General features: G+C 42.4%; 1 protein-coding gene across 2 annotated transcripts in view; it reads left to right on the top strand.

Annotated features, from left to right (window-relative positions):
* Nucleotides 1-18,972: 18,972 nt before the first annotated feature.
* Nucleotides 18,973-22,825, top strand: part of LOC110538235 (protein ELFN1) — an 84,543-nt gene continuing 80,690 nt past the window's right edge. The window contains exon 1 of one of the 2 annotated variants that reach the window (XM_021624929.3): nt 18,973-19,389. The gene's annotated coding sequence lies outside the window, so the exon portion shown is untranslated. Of the gene's footprint in view, nt 19,390-20,285; nt 20,434-22,825 lie in introns of those variants that run through there. The other variant, XM_021624930.3, reaches the window with a different exon arrangement.

The following is a 22,825-nucleotide window of genomic DNA, read 5'->3' as shown; positions in this document are numbered from 1 at the left end:
ACGCCCTTCTTTCACCTCTATATAAGCCCTGTTATGAAAATGTAACTTCCGGTTCCAAGGACGTGAGGACTTGCGGTCCCCACGTTGAAAGGACAAAGACCGAACTAAGCCAACCTCAGCAAGACCCTAACAAAATTAGCATCGAATTTCAACGTGAAGGTGACGACCTACACGCTGGAAGCATGAATTTCGACAATACCAGCCAGAATATAGCATGAGCATATAGCATGGCAACTTGGTATGAACTTTGAACCCTTATTCACTAAAGAAGTGATACCCCCTAGCCGTTGCATTAGCGCAGCAACTGTAGACGTGTGCTAGGAGAGGACGGACAGAGTTTCTGTCCTACCAAACGACTACAGTACTACCAAGTATCCAGTTTACCACCAAAGACATTCTTCAAAGGACAAGAGAGCCCTGCTGGGCAACCCAGCCTACTGTCTACGACCTATCTACCGAAGCGCAGCTCAGTGTAAATATTTATAGCATTTTCCTTTTTCAAATGGGCGGTAATTTAGAATGCATAAGATACTGTATTTACGATAGCATAGCTTCTCCCTTTGTTACTCAGTCTTCCCGCTCTTTCATTCAAAACCCAACCCTCTTTCTTTGTGTAACCAGCCGTCATATCTGTTCCGTCCGCTAGGGACGTTTTCCTTTATGACATAATTTGTAATCAATGTATGATCCACTCTGTGTAGATGTAATTTTGTGTGATTATTTAGGTATTTAGTAAATAAATAATTAAACCACATTTTTTATTGCTGATTCAACTTGTTAGCCAGGGTTCGTGAAGATAACCAAGAATTTACAACTTTCAGATGATACTAAATAAGGTGACGATTAAATATTGACTGCTACTGATGTAAAAGATTACTAGGTCTTTAAGAGTTTATTCGGAAGATAACAGCTCTATAAAGATTCTTTCATGGTGCCCCAGACTTTCTAGTTAATTACATTTACCTGATTAGCTTAATCAGCATGTCATATCACTTAATCCGGCATAGCCAAAGACAAGACACCCCATTTTTTTATACTAAGGAAAGAAAGATATTAAAGAACTGTAGACACTGACTGTGTTGAAAGAACTTACTGGTCCCCCATAGGATTTGTACCCACAACCCTGGGTTTGCAAGCACCATGCTCTACCAACTGAGCCACACAGGCTAGATATGAGGCAACTTATTGGAAGCTTTAGGCAAAAGAACTCCATGAGGAAGTCATTTTAGGACACATTAGCTTCACTATTGCAGCGAGCTGAAAGTGAAAAGAGATCTCCTGGAGCCTATTAACAGTCACTGGGAGTTCAGCCATCGTTGAATTTAGAACAGCATAGATTCAATCTTTTGGGGAATATAAATTGTCAAATTTCCCTTAAGCGATAAAAGATGGTTGTCAAAACATGGCAGCAACATTTTGAATGAAAAGTCTGAGTCTTCATATTGAGGGGAACCCAGCGTGTACAGTTTATATTGACTGAAGTAGGAATGTGCAGGGAACTCTACGACCACACATATGTAAAGAAACGTATCTAGTTCTAAAACAAAGATGAGCCCATTAGTTGACAGATTAAATGTAATGGGAGTCTTAGGAAATAATGGACATGGTGAATTAAATTGTCATTCTCTTCTAGGGATGGGAATGATTTCTCCTAAACAGGAGATCATGAAAAGCAGACTGTATATAAAGGCAGGCAGTGATGCAGGCTTTAGTGAGGAAATGATGGACCAAGCCTTAAACTTAACTTGAGTGCTCCATCAGCAGAACCCCTGGAAGCGGTTTCCCAGCCTACTTTGAAATGGATGAGGCTTGATACCGCTACCTTGAAATGGATGAGGCTTGATACCGCCACAAACTGCAGGAGTGACGGTTGGATTTTTAATCATTCTTAATGTAATAAAAATACTGAAACTATGAATATAAATTGACTGTCAACGTCGATATTCTGGACTATTTCACTCCGTTTTGTGCACTGTATATGCTAAAGTGCACAGTATTAAGTAAATCTTAAGCATGAAAATCTTTACGTAATTGAGAATGTAAACGTTTTACTAACATGCTATTTTAACCCCTGCCCATTTATTTTTGGATACTACATATTTATCAATCTTTTTTTTGTGTGCCTGTGACTCAGAATGGTATACTATGAATATATATGGTTATGCCATGACATGTTCACTACAGTCCAGTCACTCTGCCCTTTGAAAGCTTTGTTGTAAATATTGCATTTAACTGGGTAATATTTTAAGTATGGTTCAGCACACTCAGTATTTCTGGGTCATACCTTACTAAAATGTTTGGTTTGGTAAAAAAAAAAAAAAAGGCCCTGTCTTAATGTCAATCTTAAATCTGCTCGCCAAATGAATATTTTTGCATCAACCTTCAAAATGTTTTTATGTTGCATAATATCCATTGCTAACATTGTATCCCTGTTTAACGTATACCAAATTAATTTCTAACATACCCTAGCGCAGATGGTGTGAAGAAACACTGAGGTCTCAGAAGTATTGTAAAGAAAAGAGAAAACAGTAAGTCTCAGAAGTATTGTAAAGAAAAGAGAAAACAGTAAGTCTCAGAAGTATTGTAAAGAAAAGAGAAAACAGGAAGTCTCAGAAGTATTGTAAAGAAAATAGAAAACAGTGTGTCTCAGAAGTATTGTAAAGAAAAGAGAAAATAGTAAGTCTCAGAAGTATTGTAAAGAAAAGAGAAAACAGTAAGTCTCAGAAGTATTGTAAAGAAAAGAGAAAACAGTATGTCTCAGAAGTATTGTAAAGAAAAGAGAAAACAGTAAGTCTCAGAAGTATTGTAAAGAAAAGAGAAAACAGTAAGTCTCAGTAGTATTGTAAAGAAAAGAGAAAACAGTAAGTCTCAGAAGTATTGTAAAGAAAAGAGAAAACAGTAAGTCTCAGAAGTATTGTAAAGAAAAGAGAAAACAGTACGTCTCAGAAGTATTGTAAAGAAAAGAGAAAACAGTACGTCTCAGAAGTATTGTAAAGAAAAGAGAAAACAGTAAGTCTCAGAAGTGTTGTAAAGAAAAGAGAAAACAGTAAGTTGTGGTAAGAAAAGTTGATTACAACTGTAGACACATGACCTAATGTTGTCTGCAACATTCTACACTGACACATAGCTCCCTCAGGCTTGAGCAGCTGTGAAGCTATTAATATCATATGATTTCACAGTAGGTAGCTTAAAAACATTGTTTCTATGTCAAATCATCAGTGAGTTTCCTTATCCATCAGGAACATCATCACTAGCCTTTAAAATAGAGCTGTTGCACAACCGTTTTACTCTGATCCAAAGCAAATGACCCTTGAAAGCACATAAACAGACTGCAGAAGATGGGATCAATGCAATTTAGATATTTAATATCAGGCTTCATGTTGACATGGCACATGAATACAAAGCGCCAGGAGGAGCCCAGGAATTTTTACCTGCATAAAGCATCACCTATTATTAAAGCTGTGTATACGGGAACACAGCGGTTTAAAGATGTGTTAAGTTGTGAAGGACTGAGGTGGGAAATAGCTCATGCATCCTTGAGAGACCTCTGCTGAGAATGCGAAAAGGAAGCATTCATGTCACTTCACATCTCTCTTAGATATCAAGCCTCAGACAGAATCTCATTGATACAACTCCGGAATTTCAATTTCAGATGGGAATGGAAGTGTGTGTGGTGTTTTTGAGTTGGAGTGTTAGTCAGCATGGCTCTGGATGAAATGTAAGGAGTCTCTCTCTGGCGGTGAAGGAGGGAGATGATGAGGGTTCAGTTCAGGAGATGAGAGGCCATTGTACTGACTGCTGTCTGTCCTGAGGACCATGTACCAGGACAGGATGATTTCACAGCTCAGATCTGATGTGAGGGACTATCTTCCTATCCTGAGAAGCTTAAAGGGACTCTTCGCGATTTTGTGAATTGGAGGTAGCATATTGTTAGCAGCGGAAATTCTGGAATTCTCTAGGAACTACTAGCCAGGTAATCTCAAAAGCAGGGAAATAGATATTCTAACTACAACAAAGCTGGGTGGTTGGTCATTTATAATCTTACAAAGTTATACATAGTAATCAATATTTAATATATGTGTTCATTTTACTAATAATCGTAAGAAACAAGATTCTATCCACTTCTTCATATTTGGTCAAGTTGTTGCATAAAGATAGAGAGAGATAAGATATTATTATGAGCCGTCCTCGCCTCCACAGGTCTCTGCGACAACGGGACAGAATATGAATATAAATATAAAGAATATAAATAAGTAACACATTTATGAAATATCAATTACTAGGTATAGCTTTGTAAGACTATAAATGAACAACCACCCAGCTTTGGAGTAGGTACAAGGTCTATTTCCTTGCTTTTGAGAGGAGCTGGCTTGTAGTTCCTGGAGAGTTCCAGCAATTGGGCTAAGCTAATGATATGCTACCTTCAACTTCCTTAAAACTGCCCTCAGAGACATATAACTGGTATCCATGAGTTCGTCTGACTCTGGGTAAGTAGGAAAAATAATTCCTCAAATCCCAAAGTATCCTTTTAAGGCACCTTCATAACCTCTATGTCCTAACAGTCAAGCGCAGACATTTCCCTTCAATTTTCTACAGATCTAAATGGCTCAAGGTTATTTTTGTCTTGATTTAAAGGAAAGTGTTAAATTAGAGAGCAATCTTCTTCGAGTGTGTCAGTCTACCCTCGAGCATCTGTTACATAGAAGTAAACCAGACATAAATTGAAACTCCATTTCAAATCCGACGGTAAGGCTTGTCAATTACAAGGAATTATAGAAAATTAAACCAACAGTTTATAAATGGGTATATTAAATATAACAATTGTGTTTTAGTACCCTCATTATGTAACAGAAAGCACAGTCCATTAATTTTAATACACTTTAGTCATGTGTTTTGCTCCCAACAACTCAACCGAGCAGCAAATTGTGACAAAAAGTAATTATTACAGCTTAGACTGAACAGCTTTGAAATATTAACATTTCAAACTGCAATTTTTAAATGAAGAAAGAATGTAATTATTCTGAAAAGTTACAGCCCAACAGGACTTCATAAATGAATTCATGTCTTAATGAACAGTGATTATCAAGGCAAGCTAATGCTCATGCGGAATTTAGAGATTGTGGTTAATGGACACATCAAATCCTGATTAAACTTTTAGCACAGTTGGATCACCTTCAGAGGATTACCAAACCTCAACAAGAAGTGTTTGTGTGTGAGTGTGTGTGTGACTGTGTGCGTGCATGTGTGTGTGTGTAACCTGTGCATTAATCCACTTTGAACCTGTTTTAGCTGCTGAGAAGTAAGTGCTCCCAGGGCACAGGGTCAGAGACCTTTTCCTCCACAGGCAAGAAAGGCCTTTCAACTAAGTTGATTGAGAATCTTCTTTTACCAACAACGTGTAGGCATTTACTAGAAAACAGCATATCACTTTTGTAGACCTAAAGTCGTGGGAGTATATGAGTAACCCTTGGATATTCAACAACATTGCTTCCAACTTCCCGAGAGACATTGTGCAAAAACATAAAAAAAGTTGTCGAGAAAATGAGTCAGGTATTTTTCAAAATCACCGCCCCCTCCCTATTATCATGCGGCACTCAATCTATTTGATTTTTTTCTCTCCACTGCTTCGTGAGCTGGGAATCACTTGGCCAACAAAGCGTAGGCGGATGTCCCTTTTGTTTGTGCGCTGAGCGTCTGCGTGGGAGGCCTGCTGGGCTGGGCTCTCTCATGGAAGGGCCACAGAGAACCACACAATCCCAGGCTGCTGCTTCTGCTGCTTCTCACAGACAGATGCATACTGGTGGGCGCCCCGAAGGGAACTAACCGCCTGCAGTCAGAGACAGACAGAACCACAGTCCATGCCAATGTAGAGTGATGTCAAGAAGCTCTGGAAATGGATATAAATATGCATGTGGATCTTTCTAACTCAAGCCTTGCTTGCCTTCTGTCCCCTGACCCCTAGTAGTAGCTAACGGTATACGCTTCAGGTCTGGTATTTGTCTACAACGTCTGTGGGAGTAGAAGAATTACATGAGATGAGAGAGAGTGCACATTAATGTTTCATCTTAAAAAAACCTTTGAATGAGTAGCCTGCACTGTGTCACTAGATAGATTCCTTAACAGTGCGTGTTCGCAGTGTCTAACAGTACTTGGACAAGACTTTATTGAAGAGAACATCAATGTGGACCGTGATTTATGGTAAGTAAAATCACAATATCATAACCAGGTGCGTCATGGCGATGTAAGAGAACATGTTTGGAGATCTTTGGTAAGTGTTCACAGTATCACAGTTGAAGCATTCACTATACTGGATATCAATAGTGACATTTCATAGGCCTGAATAATTAATCCAGTTTCTTTAACTCTCTTGGGCATGAATGATGTGCCAGTCAGTATGTGCGCAGACAGGTGAGAGGATTGTGGACTGCATAAACGACTAAACTGGCAGGGAGTCAGAAGGTCCCATGGTTTCACAGGCATCAGCCAAGCTAGCTAATTAATGACTTGCTTCCTTCTAGGCGTATACCACGTTTAATTGCTGCCTGCTGCTTTCAGATTTCTATGATCTAAACCCCCAACATGTGAAGGCTCCATCTTCCTTCTCGTCTCTTGATCAGTGTATACAACATCATTATCCCTGCAACGACATAGTCAAGGGAATGATCTGAAACACCTTCTCATACACTGCCTCAACTTTCTTGGGTACTGTATTTCACACTTGTCTTTGGAGATTTTTACACCTTTACAAGGATGTCAGTTAATGTAAACGAACCTGCACTAGCAAGCATTTCCCCCCTCAATTGTTACTGTTCACAAAACCCTCCTGCTAGCTATACATTCAGTTTAACCCCTTCCTGCCAGAGACTCGAGTGTCTCTGTCAAATACAGTACATCTCAAGCCTGGACAAGTCAAATATAGACCCTGTAAATCTCTGAACCATGCATGACAGGAAATTCTCCGCTGAGTTATCAGGGGATGCGTGATGTTTAGCCGTAGCATACGCCATATTTTCCCCCCTTTGCTCCATGGCTAATGGAGAGAGGGAGCAACTGGAAGGTAAAAATGACCAAGGCAGTGCGCCCAGGCACTTAGCCAATTTTAATTATGCATGGTCTGCATCCGCTGTCAAAATAACCATTCTGCTTGTTCCTTATAAGTGTATCAATCTGAGGCTGGCACTATTTCCAGACATGGAGTACTTCCCCCACCGGGAGCCTAGCCCCAGCTTCTGCTCCAAGCTGCAGCCCAGAGGAGCTTCAGACCCAGAGAACTGAAAGCACAGACGTCAGGCCATTTCTGACTGTTTTCCCCTCTCCATTTAAGCCACAAATAACCCTTGTTCATTCCAGAGTCATGGGGGTAGAGGCAGCATGTCACAGCTGTTTGAAAAGCCATGTGTCTTTTGCAAGGCTTCTAGTGTAGGTGGTGTGTTTATCCCAACGGCCAGGCCGAGGGAGCCACCATAGGGCCCCACTGTTCCTTACTGAGTGAAGTCTGACTGAGTTAGCCCACGCTCAGCTCTCCACTCCTCTCCTCTGAGCCGTCTACTCATGCTGTGCTGAAGCCTTCAAAAGCCTGTACTGTAAATTTACAGGGGGAAAAAATATTTGCACTAAATAATAGAGTGAGTTTGACCCCTGAATATTCACTCAGGGTTGATGAATGATGATGAAAAAAACGGACACCTCCACTGTTTGATGCTTAGCATAGACATAAGCCATTTAAATAAATGTAAAGTATAATCCAGGAAGATATTAAGGACAATGCACTGTAGAAGGCAAGTCTCTAGAACGCTTTTGACTCTGCTGTATCTTCTATATCAATGATGGATTCTATTGGCTACATGTTAAACAGTAGGGATAAACCCATTGTGTGATTGTATCTGATTTTGTGTTGTCTTCTTGGGTTTGCATTTTGTATGACAGATTTCCCTTGAAACAGAACCATGTAGCATCTCGTGTTTTAGCAGGTGAATGGATGCTGGATATTCTCCTCGGTGAATAAATTCCTTGACTAATTTAATTTATAAACTTTTATAAACTTATAGAGTGAAATGTGAGGTTGAATCTGAACAGAGACACTGTTGTTCATAGAGTCTATCACTTCAGACAGCATATTTAAATAAATTCAAATGGAACTCCCACGAAATAAACTGCTTTGGCTTTGTGTCTGAACCCAGCCCCACTCATTGTAATACCTACCGTTTAGGTAAATCATTCCTTGCACCTCATCTAACTACCCCAGAGTTAGTTTCAATTTCTCATTTCAATTCTTTGGTCGGCATGGTAAAGGTTCCATTAGTTGCTGCATAAATCTTTTAGTCAGAGATTCCTACGTCTGTCTGTTTCTCGTTACTGTTTTATTGTGCACTTTGTAGTCTAGAACGTTCAATGAAGACACTTGAAATAACTCTGGTTGTCTCACTTTTTACTTGTAGCTTTTAGAGTAGCTATGTTAGCCTGTCTGTGTCGCACACATCTATGTTTCTCGTTAATAATTCTTTAGAGGCCTCCCAAGTGGTGCAGCGGTCTAAGGCACTGCATCATAGTGCTAGATGCATCACTTCAGGCCTGGGTTTGATCCCGGGCTGTTTCACAACCGGCCCTCATTGGCAGTCCCATAGGGTGCCGCATAATTAGCCCAGCGTCATCCAGGTTAGGGGAGGGTTTGGCTGGGGGGAGCTTTACTTAGCACATTGCGCTCTAACGACTCCTTGTCCTACCGCAGCAACTGGCCCAAGCCCCCTGTGCTTCTCCTTCACCAAAATTCAGACAGCTGAAATTCTGATAGAGCTGGAAAATCTGCATCCCTACAAATCAGCTGGGCTAGACAATCTGGACCCTCTCCAACTGCTTTTAAATGCTAGTAAAACTAAATGCATGCTCTTCAACTGATCGCTGCCCGCACCCTCCCGCCCGACTAGCATCACTACTCTGGACGGTTCTGACCTAGAACATGTTGACAACTACAAATACCCCCGTGTCTGGTTAGACTGTAAACTCTCCTTCCAGACTCATATTAAGCATCTCCAATCCAATATTCAACCTAGAATTGGCATCTTATTTCGCAACAAAGCCTCCTTCACTCATGCTGCCAAACATACCCTCGTAAAACTGACTATCCTACTGATCCTTGACTTCAATGTCATTTACAAAATAGCCCCCAACACTCTACTCAGCAAATTGGATGCAGTCTATCACAGCGCCATCCGTTTTGTCACCAAAACCCCATATACTACCCACCACTGCGACCTGTATGCTCTCGTTGGCTGGTCCTCGCTTCATCACCAAACCCACTGGCTCCAGGTCATCTATAAGTCTTTGCTAGGTAAAGCCCCGCCTTATCTCAGCTCAATGGTCACCATAGCAACACCCACCCGTAGTCCTCGCTCCAGCAGGTATATTTCACTGGTCATCCCCAAAGCCAACAATTCCTTTGGCCGCCTTTCCTTCCAGTTCTCTGCTGCCAATGACTGGAACGAATTGCAAAAATCACTGAAGTTGGAGACTTATATCTCCCTCACTAACTTTAAGCATCAGCTGTCAGAGCAGCTTACCGATCGCTGCAGCTGTACACAGCCCATCTGTAAATAGCCCATCCAACCAACTACCTACCTCATCCCATATTTGTTTTTGCTCTTTTGCACACCAGTATTTCTACTTGCACATCCTCATCTGTACATCTATCACTCCAGTGTTCTTATTGGTGTTCTTTAGTAGTGGTTTCTTTGCAGCAATTCGACCATGAAGGCCTGATTCACACAGTCTCCTCTGAACAGTCGATGTTAAGATGTGTCTGTTACTTGGACTCTGTGACACATTCATTTGGGCTGCAATTTCTGAGGCTGGTAACTCTGACGAACTTATCCTCTGCAGCAGAGGTAACTCGATCTTCCGTCCTCATGAGAGCCAGTTTCATCATTGCGCTTGATGGTTTTTGCGACTGCACTTGAAGAAACTTTCAAAGTTCTTGAAATTTTCCGTATTGACTGACCTTCATTTTTTATTATTTTTATTATTGTTATTTTTTCACCTTTATTTAAACAGGTAGGCCAGTTGAGAACATGTTCTCATTTACAACTGCGACCTGGCCAAGATAAAGCAAAGCAGTGTGACACAAACAACAGCACAGAGTTACACGTCAATAAACGTACAGTCAATAACACAAAATAAAATAAAAATGTAAAACTCTATGTACAGTCTGCAAATGTAGAAGAGTAGTGAGGTAGTCAGTAAATAGGCACTAGAGGCGAAAATAATGTTTTAAAGTAAAGATGGACTGTCATTTCTCTTTGCTTATTTGAGCTGTTCTTGCCATAATATGGACTTGGTCCAAACAGGGCTATCTTCTGTATACCACCCCTACCTTGTCACAAGACAACGGATTGGCTCAAACGCATTAAGAAGGAAATAAATTCCACAAATAAACGTTTAACAAGGCATTACCTGTTAATTGAATTGAGAGAATGCCAAGAGTGTGCAAAGCTGTCATCAAGGCAAAGGGTGGCTACTTTTTTGGCTACTACATGTTTCCTGATGTGTTATTTCATAGTTTTTATGTCTTCACTATTATTCTACAATGTAGAAAATAGTAGAAACAAAGCAAAACCCTTGAATGAGTTGGTGTGTCCAAACTTTTGACTGGTACTGTAAGTGAATTTGTCCCAATACTTTTGGTCCCCTAATGGGGGACTATGTACAGAAAGTGCTGTACTTTCTAAGCGGTTCACCCGATATGGTTGAAAATGGACTTACATTAATGCTGACAGTCTGCACTTTAACCTCACAGTATCATATTGAGTGATGGGAATGCTCTGTAGTGGTTGTTACAGATGTTGTGCACAAGGTTTCAGTGAATGTTAAGAGAACATTCCAAGGATATATAACCAATGTTTTTTTTTTGTGATTTTTTTTTTCTTCATTTAAATATCCTTGCAATGTTCTCCTAACATTCACTAAAACGCTGTGCACAACATATTGTAACAACCACCGCTGAATATTTCCCAAACGTTCTCATTAGGTTTCCAGGTCATTTATAGACAAAATGTGTTCTGAAAACACAAGATCAGGCGAATGTTTTATGCAAGTATTGTATAATCATCAGCACAACTGGTCAGTTTTTTTGTGTAAGGAGAACATTTGCCGCACCCTGACGAATGTTTTGGGAACTATCACATAATGATTTCCATTGTACTTGTTAGATGGTCTGGAATCTGCAATCTTTTTTTTCATGTTAGAGTACACATTCATTTTCAATTAAAAGCCCTGTCAGTGTCAAACAAAGATATGCTTTGGTTATCTCATTTCTTTACGTATCTGGATTAATAGCTTTATCTAGCTTTATCTACACTTCCATTCGTATTTACATATTAACAAAGGCAAACATTATTTTATGCTTATGAATACTGTCATACTAGGCCAGTGCATAATTCATGTGATTTTCATAAGAAGAAGAAAGGAACGTCAGGACAGCAGAGTAATACGTTATTCTCACTGACTTTACTGAGCAATTATGATTTAGGTTTGGATCAGATGGATTACTTGTGTTGGTCCTTTAAGGGAAATACAAGTTTGAAAATGTCAATAGTTATGCCCCTTTGTATAGAAAGACCCTCCTTTAATCTGTTGTGTTTTTATTTTTTTTATCCAGTGAGATTTCCATTCCTAAAAAGAGGCCTTTTGGTCACAGGGCTCAAACCTTCTAATCCTCTAAACATGGATTAACTCAATCCAGTTTAGACAATACGCAAAACTGTGGGGGCAATGAATGAAATATCACTCATTTAACATTTGAAAAGGGCAAATATAATTTTTGGGTTGCTCCCACCCTTTTACGATGAGACAATCCCATACACTTCAAAACCTGAATCAATACATTCTCCACTGGGCTATATCAAAAACGACGTAGTAGTTCATCTGTTACACCGGATGAATGCTTTAACGCGGAGACAACGACAACCATGTTACAGGGGGTGTTTAAACAAACATTTCAAACAGCCTCCGAGTTGATGGGATCTCATTTACCTTGACGCAACACCATCAATAAGCGCTGCTGCAGTAGGCGTCTGTTCGTCTGTCCCACCGCCCAGATATTAAGATGGTTCTGGAGCATTCAGTGTCAGCAGATGCTCCATTATATATTTTGATTTTATTTCACCTTTATTTAACCAGGTAGGCCAGTGGAGAACAAGTTCTCATTTACAACTGCGACCTGGCCAAGACAGAGCAGAGCAGTGCGACAAAATCAACAACACAGAGTTACACATCAACAAACGTACAGTCAACAACACAAAAGAAAAGAAAAATAGAAACATCTATGTACAGTGTGTGCAAATGTAGAAGAGTAGTGAGGTAGTCAGTAAATAGGCATGAGAGGCAAAAATAATTCAAATGTAGCATTAATACTGGAGTGATAGATGTGCAAGTAGAGATACTGGGGTGCAAAAGAACAAAAGGGTAAGTAATAATATGGGGATGAGGTAGTCAGGTGTGCTATTTACAGATTGGCTGTGTAAAGGCACAGTGATCGGTAAGATGCTAAGACAGCTGATGCTTAAAATTAGAGAGGGCGATATAAGACTCTAGCTTCAGAGATTTTTGCATATTCGTTCCAGTCATTGGCCGCAGAGAACTAGAAGGAAAGGCAGCCAAAGGAAGTGTTGGCTTTGGGGACAGCCAGTGCAATATACCTGCTGGAGTGCGTGCTGCGGGTGGGTGTTGCTATGGTGACCAGTGAGCTGAGATAAGGTGGGGCTTTACTTAGCAAAGACTTATAGATGGCTTGGAGCCAATGGGTTTGGCAACGGATATGTAGTGAGGGCCAGCCAATGAGAGCATACAGGTCGCAGTGGTGGGTAGTATATGGGGCTTTGGTGATAAAACGGATGGTGCTGTGGTAGACTACATCCAGTTTGCTGAGTAGAGTGTTGGGGGCTATTTTGTAAATGACATCACCGAAGTCAAGGATCGGTAGGATAGTCAGTTTTACGAGGGTATGTTTGGCAGCATGAGTGAAGGAGGCTTTGTTGTGAAATAGGAAGCTGATTCTAGATTTAATTTTGGATTGGAGAGTCTGGAAGGAGAGTCTGGAAGGAGAGTTTACAGTCTAACCAGATACCTAGGTATTTGTAGTTGTCCACATATTCTAGGTCAGAACCGTCCAGAGTAATGATGCTAGTCAGGCGGGAGGGTGTAGGCAGCGATCGGTTGAAGAGCATGCACTTAGTTTTACTAGCATTTAAAAGCAGTTGGAGGTCACGGAAGGACTGTTGTATGGCATTGAAACTCGTTTGGAGGTTACTTAACACAGTGTCCAAAGAAGGGCCAGATGTATACAGAATGGTGTCGTCTGCGTAGAGGTGGATCAGAGAATCACCAGCAGCAAGAGTGACATCATTGATATATACAGAGAAAAGAGTCAGCCAGAGAATTGAACCCTGTGGCACCCCCATAGAGACTGCCAGATGTCCAGACAACAGGCCCTCAAATTTGACACACTGAACTCTGTCTGAGAAGTAGTTGGTAAACCAGGTGAGGCAGTCATTTGAGAAGCCAAGGCTATTGAGTCTGCCGATAAGAATGTGATTGACAGAGTCGAAAGCCTTGGCCAGGTCGATGAAGACTGCTGCACAGTTCTGTCTTTTATCGATGGCGGTTATGATATAATTTAGGACCTTAAGCGTGGCTGAGGTGCACCCCACCTTAGAGAGACGTTTTATTTCTCTATTTGGTTAGGTCAGGGTGTGATGTGGGGTGGGCATTCTATGTTTTGTTTTCTATGTTTCTTTGTTTCTATGTTCTGGCCGGGTATGGTTCTCAATCAGGGACAGCTGTCTATCGTTGTCTCTGATTGGGAATCATACTTAAGTAGCGCTTTTTCCCTCCTTTGATTGTGAGTAGTTGACTTTTGTTAGTGGCACTATAGCCCTGTAAGATTCACGGTTGTTTCTTCGTTTGTTGTTTTGTTGGCGACATTTTAAATAAAAGGAAAATGTACGCTAACCATGCTGCACTTTGGTCCACTTCTTTTGACGGCCATGACAGAACTACCCACCACCAAAGGACCAAGCAGCGTGGCTAGGAGGAGCAGGGATCCTGGGCCCGGGAGAAGAGAGAATGGAGGACATCTTGGACATGGGAGGAGGTTATGGCAGGGGACAAGACCCTGCCATGGAAACAGGCTGAAGTAGCGAGGGAGGAACCACTTCGCTACCAGGAGTCACGGCAACGGAGCAGGCACGAGAGGCAGCCCCAAAAAATGTTTGGGAGGGGGCAGACGAGGAGATTGGCTGAGTCAGGTTGGAGACTTGAGCCAACTCCTCGTGCTTACCGTGGGGAGAAGCGTGGTACTGGTCAGGCACCGTGTTATGCGGTGAAGCGCACGGGGACTCCAGTGTGCGTTCACAGGACAGTGCGCTACATCCCAGCTCCCCGCATCTGCCGGGCTAGGGTGAGCATCCAGCCAGGGCTGATGGTGCCGGCTCAGCGCGCCTGGTCTCCAGTGTGTCTCTTCGGCCCAGTGTATCCGGTGCCTCCGCCAAGAACTAAGCCTCCAGTATGTCTCCCCAGCCTGGTGAGTCCTGTGCCTGCTCCCAGAACCAGGCCTCCTGGAGTGAGGAGACGTATGGGCAGCCTGGTGCGTGGAGCTGCCACAGGGCTCACCAGGCTGCCCATACGTCTCCTCACTCCAGTGATGATCCATGGCAAGAAGCCTCCAGTGATGATCCATGGCACGAAGCCTCCAGTGATGATCCATGGCACGAAGCCTCCAGTGATGATCCATGGCACAAAGCCTCCAGTGATGATCCATGGCACGAAGCCTCCAGTGAGGAGTCATGGCACAAAGCCTCCAATGACGGCCTCCAGTCCGGGGCCTCCGAGAGATGGTCTCCAGTCCGGAGCCTCCAGTGACGGCCTCCAGTCCGGGGCCCACAATGAGGGTGCCCAGTCCGGGGCCCGCAATGAGGGTGCCCAGTCCGGGGCCCGCAGCGAGGATCCCCAGTCCGGGGCCCGCAACGAAGGACCCCAGTCCGGAGCCCGCAACGAGGGTCCCCAGTCCGGGGCCCGCAGAGAGGGTCCCAAGTTCGGGGTCGGCGGCGAGGGTCCCCACACCAGAGGCGCCACCAAAGCGGGGTCCCCTATAGGTTCAGGTTTTGCGGCCAGAGTCCGCACCTTTGGGGGGAAGGGGTACTGTCACGCCCTGACCTTAGAGAGACATTTTATGTACACTCACCACGCTGCACTTTGGTCCACTTCTTTCGACGGCCGTGACAATTGCATAGTGGCGAAGGTACGGTGGGATTCAAAATGGTCGGTGATCTGTTTATTAACTTGGCTTTCGAAGATTTTAGAAAGGCAGGGCAGGATGGATATAGGTCTATAGCAGTTTTGGTCAAGAGTGTATCCCCCTTTGAAGAGGGGGATGATTGAGGCAGCTTTACAATCTTTGGGGATCTCAAACGATATGAAAGAGAGGTTGAATAGGCTAGTAATAGGGCTTGCAACAATTTCGGCTGATAATTTTAGAAAGAGAGGGTCCAGATTGTCTAGCCTAGCTGATTTGTAGGGATCCAGATTTTGCAGTTCTTTCAGAACATCAGCTCTCTGGTTTTGGGTGAAGGAGAAGCGCAAGGGGGAGCAAGTTGCTGCAGGGGGAGCTGAGATGTTGGCCAGGGTAGGGGTAGCCAGGTGGAAAGCATGGCCAGCCGTGGAAAACTGCTTATTGAAATGATCGATTATCGTAGATTTAGCAGTGTTTCCTATCCTCACTGCAGTGCGCAGCTGGGAGGAGGTGCTCTTATTCTCCATGGACTTTACAATGTTCCAAAACTTTTTGGAGTTAGTGCTACAGGAAGCAATTTTCTGTTTGAAAAAGCTAGCCTCAGCTTTCCTAACTAACTGAGTATATTGGTTCCTGACTTCCCTGAAAAGTTGCATATCCCGGATGTTTTTGTGCTGGTCAAGGGCAGTCAAGTCTGGGGTGAACCAAGGGCTATATCTGTTGTTAGTTCTCCATTTTTTGAAAGGGGCATGCTTATTTAAGATGGAGAGGAAAGCACTTTTGAAGAGCAACCAGGCAACCTCTACTGACAGGATGAGGTCAATATCCTTCCAGGATACCCGGGCCAGGTTGATTAGAAAGGCCTGCCCGCTTAAGTGTTTTAGGGAGCGTTTGACAGTGATGAGGGGTGGTCATTTGACCACGGATCCAGTACGCACACAGGCAATGAGGCAGTGATTGCTGAGATCCTGGTTGAAGACAGCAGTGGTGTATTTAGAGGGCAGGTTGGTCAGGATGATAACGGCCGGGGTGTTAAGCATGTCCCAGTTCAGGTCACCTAACAGTACGAATTCTCAAGATAGATGGGGGGCGATCAATTCACATATGGTGTCCAGGGCACGACTGGGGACCGAGGGGGGTATATAACATGCAGCAACGGTGAGAGACTTGTTTCTGGGAAGGTGGATTTTAACAAGTAGAAGCTCGAATTGTTTGGGCACAGACCTGGATACTATGACAGAACTTTGGTAGTTATATCTTGTCGGAAAATGTTATAGTTAGGGATGAACATTTCAGGACTTTTGGTGGCCTTCTTAAGCCAGCATTCAGACACGGCTAGGACATCCGGGTTGGCACAGTGTGCTAAAGCAGTGAATAAAACAAACTTAGGGAGGAGGCTTCTAATGTTAACATGCATGAAACCAATGCATTTACGGTTATAGAAGTCAACAAATGAGAGCGCCTGGGGAATGGGAGAAATGCTGGGGGCTGCAGGGCCCGGGTTAACTTCTACATCACCAGAGGAACAAAGGAGGAGTTGGATAGGAGTATGGCTAAAGGCTAAAATAACTGGTCGTCTAGTGCGTTCGGAACATAGAGTCAAAGGAGCAGGTTTCTGGGCGAGGAAGAATAGATTCAAGGCATAACGTATAGACAAGGGTGTGGTAGGATGTGAGTACAGTGGAGGTAAGCCTAGGCATTGAGTGATGATGAGAGAGGTTTTGTCTCTAGAGGAACCATTTAAGCCAGGTGCGGTCACCGCATGTGTAGGGGGTGGAACATAAGGGCTAGCTAAGGCATATTGAGCAGGGCTGGAGGCTCTACAGTGAAATAAGACAAAAATGACTAACCAAAACAGCAAAAGACAAGGCATTGACATTAGGGAGAGGCATGTGTAGCTGATCATGGGTGATCATAGGGTCCAGTGAGTAGCTAGGCGAGCTGAAGGCATGGTGATTCAGACAGCTAGCAGGCCGGGGCTAGCAGCAGGCTAGCAGACTGGCCTCAGGGGGACGTCGCAACAGGAGAGTCTGTTGACACCCCCCTTTGACGGTTACGTCGGCAGACCAGTCGTGATGGATTGGCGGGGCTCCGTGTCGGCAGCAAAGGGTCCTGGCCAATTGGCAGAAGAGGTATTGAAGCCCAGGAATTATCTGATGGATACCAACTGCAACTCACCATGTCCTGGACTGAATTATAACTAGCCCTGTCGTCTCTTCTCCTCAGCCCCAAACAGGCTTTGCCAGTAAATGGAGGATTTGAATAAATAACACCCGACATTTCGACCTATTGGCCTGCTTAGCCTTCTTTCCCCAAAACTCCATTTACTGACATTAAAATATTCTCTTTCGCATTGAAAGCTACTTAAGATAGTTAATGTTGGCTTTACATGCTTAATAAGCAGTTATTCCTAGAACCTGTACTCTATTCCCCAATGCACATTGGTGTCAATGTCCTGAACTGTAGGTTCTGATGGACTGAATAAACAGAATTGGGTATGTGGTTTGTGTATTAATTTTCTATTGGGGGGCAGAGGTCATCCCAGGTTCAACCTAGGCAGGTTACAACCTAAATTAATTAGTTCTGCCTGCTGAAACAGAATAAATAGTTTTTACTGGAAGCCAAGGGAGGATAGAGGAATAACCCATATGTCTCAGAGAGAGAGAGCTGTAGCCCCTGATGCCTGACTGAGGAGTGGGGCGTGTGCAGCTGCTGCCCCAGGCCCAAAGACATCCAGGCAGCTAGGCAGCACTGCAACAGCCAGGGCCAGGGAAACCCAGCCCAGCCCAGCAGCAGGCTTCCCCCAGTATCATAAAGATATTAGTGAGAGTGACACAGTGCTCCTGCCAACCCCAGTGCTGCAGAAGCAGAACCATGCTGCCCGGCCGTCCGCCTGCCTATGTCCAGAGCCTGAGTGCTGCAATGAGACAAGGGCAATGCAGCCTCCTGCGCCAGCTCCTCACAAGCCCACTCCCTCACTCTGACAGACAAGCATCTGCCACCTGGCCAGCCGGCCGCACTGGTCATCCCCCATCCAGCCTACGTCACCATAGAGGACATCAGGCTGCACTCTCTATAAATCAAATGTAAGAGCTCTCATGGGAATCAACGGCTAACAATATCCAGCTTCAGGAGTTGAACGACCTGTGGTTGTTATGGCATGGCCCAAGTTGTACTGGATGGTCTTAATGTACAGTTAATTTCAAAGTCTTTATATCAATTTCAATAAATGTGTGTTTATATTTTGGAAAGCTATACCAGCGTATCTTTCTGACAAGTTGACAAACACAAAATTAAGGGAAAATATGATGTAATTGATTTACAAAAAATATATACTTATTACAAAACAGTGTCCCTTTAAGAATTTAGTAAAATAATATACCTCAGTGTGAATAAGCTCCATGTTTGCATACAAATGAACCATGCCTATCAACATTCAAGATGTGCCTATCAACACATCTTGAAGTCCCACCAAAGAACAAATAGGGTGATAACATTTTACTACATGAACATGTTGTGAGGCCAGTTTAAGTATGTAGGCCCTATAATATATATATAGCTGATCTATACTATATTTTGAGGTGCAATGGCACTCTTCAACAAAAGGATTTACAATTACCCTCCAGACTGTGTTGAACTCCACCATTTATAGCCTTGCGGTGACAAACAATCTTATTATGAGATTTATCTTCACCCCAACTGGGCTTGAGGATCAACATGCTTCTTCTCCTTCTCCTGCGCTTCCCAACTGAAATAATAACCCGTCGATTATGGTTAAAACGTGGTGTCAGCCCCGATATGATTGAAAAAAGAGCCCTGTCGCGGCATAATGGAAACTCCCGACTCCGGTTCGGGAATACATAAAGGCAAGGAGTGAAAGAGATTTCGATCAGGGCTCTCTGGCTTGAATTAATCACTCACTGTTTAATGGATCTTTGAGGCTTGTGCTTGACGCAGTGAGGAGCTGCATTTCTTTTATCCCCGAGACCAACAAAACCCTGGATTTTTCATCAGAAACCTGCTGCCTCCTTGAAAATGTCTTGGTGACATAGGGTTCCAGTTTTTGATCGGGAAAGGCTAGAGGGATTCTGCTCCGCTGTTGTAAGCAGGTAAGAGCTTAAATGTTTCTGGTTAGTGGAGGAATGCTATACTCTAATACGCTTCAATGCCGCAGTTAACACAATACGACCATATTCTACAACATATTCAATGTACACGTTTTAGTCGTGTCTTAAAATATCGGCACAGTACATTGAAAGTCAACGATGTAAAAGTGATTGCATTTTATTAGCAAGAATAGTTTTCACACATGAGCCATATTCCAATGGCTATGTGTGTTGGCAACACATTGTAGCATATCACTTATTCTTGAGTTAACTGTAGAAAATGTAGAACTGGTTTGAAGTTGCATATGCATGCATAAAACTTAAACAAATGTTGCACATGCCTTTATGGTGACATGCATAGTTTAAGTTGTTTGGAATGTGTTTATTTTATCAGTGAACGATCAAATCTAGGCATTTAAACTGTAGCACGTTAAAAATAATATTCACGTAGAGTGGTTTCTAAGTTATTGGATATAGCTAGGTTTATAATAATCTGTCCCATATAGAGAAATACACAACCATGTAGACTAAATAGAAAATCAGCGTTGCCATCCCCCAAACATCTTGATCTTATCCAATTTCATGTTCATTGTATGTAATATGCAATTGTAATGCAAAAGTAAAAGGGACGCCAAAATTGAAGTAGCCACTATTGCCTGAAATGCATTTCAACACCATGGACAGCGAACGGACCCTCTTTACCGCTAGAGTTCGCCTTGAACCATAGAATATATTTCTCTCATGGCTTCGCTTCATGGGGTTTCTGAGAATTATATGACAACTGTGTTACTTTCCTATTGAATTAAATTATGAAACATTTGCTTAATGTACACTAGTGCGCAGATCCTTGCTGACGTCAAGGCGACACCTTATCGGATAATTTCTCAGAGGTTTTAAACGTTCAGAATTTGAGTTTGCATGCAGAATGGTAGGTTACAGACTAAGCAACATACTGTATTACATCCAGAGTACAGCCCGATGTGCTAGGCGCGCCAAGTCCGTGAGGACACGAGGAACTGACCCAGTCAACAGGGCTAATCTGTACCGGTGAGTCTACATGACATACCCTACAGTACGCAGAAATACTTAGCCTACTGTAACATATTGCTGCACCATGTGCAGTTAAATATCGCAGGTATAATTAATCGGTGACTATGTAGACTCTAGGTTGCATGCCTCTGAGCATGGTAATACATTTTGTAATTCATGTGAAATAAGGGTTTGTGACCTTTATATAAACACCCAGACAGGCTAAATTAGGGTATGGATTTATCCCCATAAAAGTAACATCAGATGATTGAATTATCTCAGAGATTTTGGAATGCAGTTGATTTTATTCAATGACAAATACTTGTTTATATCCTGTGATTCATATCCAATGTCACACATTCATATGGTTGAAGTCAGACCTACACAAACAACATGACCCTCTATGGATATAGGCAGAGCTAGTGCATGGGACAGGGGGTGCAGCCTACATCTACTTGGTTGAATATAAGGCGTCTTTGCTATTCATCTTGTATGTATATTGTATAGCCTAGGTGTTTGTAAATATTGTTTACAAATCTTGTTGCAATATCTGTCTATCGGTCTTTTTTTGTGTTTCTTATTTTTTTGACCAATATGCAGATATTGTATTATTTTTGTGGATCAACTGCACCACTTTGATGAATGTGTGACATTGATAATGAAATTCTAAATTGATTCACGATATTGAGTAGGCCTTATTTGCATGAGGGCTGAGAAAGTGGTGGTTCGCTAACAAAGGTTGCCATGACAAGAGCCTAATGCTCAGCTGATACTCAGCCAAACATATTACGACAACAGCTTGAGCTGTTGTGTATAGTGGAGCATAAACCCTCGGCTTACACAGTTGACAAGTAAAATAAAAGGTATACTCATCTATTACGCGCGCACATGGCACTTGGCACAAGTGCTATATCAATATATTGAACGAAACATGTATGCATAAAGACAGTAGGCTACGAAGACAATAATTAAAACAAATCTATGTTTTTATTTCTTCCTCTTGTTTACCCCTCATTTTCATGACACCATTTACGTTCCACGTCTTTGTAAATAGTGGTGGGATGAGCAACCTAACTTGATATTTGCAGCTAAACCGGGAGAGTTTTGACGATTTTAAAACATCCTCACACAGTTTCATAGCTGCTGTCGCTGGAGCTTTACCTCACATTAGCATCCCGCATCTCCCTTTTCCTGTCCCTGTCTTTCTTATCTTGATTATGCAGCTTGAAGATTGAGTCAGCTATTTTGTATGCACGTTGCCTTAGCTTGGTTATTTGTGGAAGAGAGTTAGATCGTGCTGCGGATACTGAAAAGAAGTACAGCTTCTCATGACGGTAAGGAGTGGAGGAGACGGAGCTGTCCTGTTCGATATTGCCATTGGAAAAAGACACACAGTACCTTCAAAAAGTATTCACACCCCTTGACGTTTTCCACATTTAGTTGTGTTATAGACTGTATTAAAAATGTATTACATTTTGATTTTGTGTCACAGGTCTAGAGATAATAACCCATAATGTCAAAGTGGAATTAGGCTTTTGAAATGTTTACGAAGTAATAAAAATGAAAAGCTTGAGTCAATAAGTATTCAACCCCTTAGTTATGGCAAGGCTAGATAGGTTCAGAAGTAAACATTTGCTTAACAAGTCACATAATGAGTTGCATGGACTCACTCTGTGTGCAATAATAGTGTTTAACATGATTTTGTACCCCACACATACAATTATCTGTCAGGTCCCTGAATCTGTGTTTGTGAATTTCAAACACAGATACAGCCACAACTACCAGGGAGGTTTTCCAATGCCTCACAAAGAAGGCACCTATTGGTAGAAAAAAAACAGACATTGAATATCCCTTTGATCATGGTGAAATTATTAATTACATGTTGGATGGTGTATCAATACACCCAGTCACTACAAAGATACAGGCGTCCTTCTTAACTCAGTTGCCGGAGAGGAAGGAAACCGCTCAGGGAATTCGCCATGAGGACAATGGTGATTTTAAAACAGTTGCAGAGTTTAATGGCTGTGATAGGACAAAACTGAGGATGGATCAACAACAATGTAGTTAGTTAACAACACTAACATAAATGACAGATTTAAAAGAAGGAAGCCTGTACAGAATAAAATACTCCATAACATGCATTGTGTTTGCAACAAGGCACTCAAGTAAAACTGCAACAAAATGTGGCAAATAAATACATGTTTTGTCCTGAATACAAAGCATTATAACACAATAAATTCACTGAGTACCACTCTTCATATTTTTAAGCATGGTGGTGGCTGCATCATGTTATGGGTATGCTTGTGATTGCCAAGGACTAAGGAGTTTTTTAGGATAAAAATAAACAGAATACAGCTACAAGCACAGGCAAAATCCTAGAGGAAAATCTGGTTCAGTTTGCTTTCCAACA

This window comes from Oncorhynchus mykiss, chromosome 12, assembly GCF_057628025.1.
Source record: "Oncorhynchus mykiss isolate SJ-2025 chromosome 12, ASM5762802v1, whole genome shotgun sequence".
NCBI lineage: Eukaryota > Metazoa > Chordata > Actinopteri > Salmoniformes > Salmonidae > Oncorhynchus > Oncorhynchus mykiss.
Note: the sequence above shows the minus strand (reverse complement) of the source record. Positions and strands in the feature narration are given on the sequence as shown.